This window comes from Castor canadensis, chromosome 2 (assembly GCF_047511655.1).
Source record: "Castor canadensis chromosome 2, mCasCan1.hap1v2, whole genome shotgun sequence".
In the NCBI taxonomy this organism is placed as follows: domain Eukaryota; kingdom Metazoa; phylum Chordata; class Mammalia; order Rodentia; family Castoridae; genus Castor; species Castor canadensis.
This window is the reverse complement of record NC_133387.1, coordinates 162233114-162234157: the sequence shown is the minus strand read 5'-3', so window position 1 is coordinate 162234157 and position 1044 is coordinate 162233114. Positions and strand designations below refer to the sequence as shown.

At 37.3% G+C, this 1044-nt stretch overlaps 1 non-coding gene across 1 annotated transcript; it reads left to right on the top strand.

Moving 5' to 3' along the window:
- The first annotated feature begins 648 nt into the window (after positions 1–648).
- On the top strand, positions 649–754 carry LOC141421032 (U6 spliceosomal RNA). Its single transcript, XR_012445738.1, has one exon. It is a non-coding gene; the product is annotated as a U6 spliceosomal RNA (small nuclear RNA).
- The last annotated feature ends 290 nt before the right edge of the window (positions 755–1044 follow it).

Here is a 1044-nt window from a genome sequence, read left to right as displayed (position 1 = left end):
TTTAGATGGAAAAACAGAAATTACTTTTCCTGAAGCTTAAACACATCAGAAAGACTTGGGCAGCTGTGCTCCCTGATAATGATGCATTTGCCCTAGGTGAGTTCCCTTGGAGACTGTTCAAACCTCAGTGCAATGACACACTCTGCTCCTCATACTGTGGGTGGGCATTTGAGTGGAGCACAAGGAAGAGCTCAGTTTATTTCCAGTCCTTAGGATGCTCCACACAAGCAGGGTAGGAGTCTATTGCTCAAGAGCCAGATTCCAAGGCTAATCCAGGTCACAAAGGATTTTTCCTATGTAATCTTCTCAAAATTTTATAGCTTTTAGCTTTATAGTTATTTGTATGGTCAAGTTTTATATATGGGGTGACAAAATTCATTAATTTATCTAGTGGTATATTTATATGGCATACTGGGGTTTGAACTCAGGGCCTCACACTTCTAAACAACCAGTCTATGATTTTAGGCATACCTCCTCTATCACCTGAGCCACAACTTTTGGTTTTAGTTTGTTTTTCAGATGGGTTTCACACTTTCCTGCAGGCTGGCCTAGAACCATGATCTTCTTACCTCCATCTCCTGAGTGACTGGGATTGTATATGTGTGCCATTACACCCAGATTGACATAGTTCATTTAAAAATGTAGATACTGCTCACATTGGCAACATATATACTAAGAGTAGAACTATATAGAGAAGAATAGCATGTCCCTGTGTAAGGATGGTATGCAAATTTGTGAGGTGTTCCATGTTTTTGACTCCAGCTAAAAACTCTTACTTCTGATGAACACTTTCAGCTAAATAGTAGGTTATAAAAATCAGTAAACAAAAGTAGGTAGGTTTTCTATATATGAATAATGAACATGCTGAGAAAGAAAAGAACTCTATTCACAATATCCTCAAAAATATCTAGATATAAACTTAACTAAGGAAGTAAAAAACCTCTACAATAAAAACTGCAAAACCCTAAAGAAAGAAACCATAGAAAATATTAGAAGATGGAAAGACCTCCTATGTTTGTGGATTGGCAGAATTAACATCGTGAA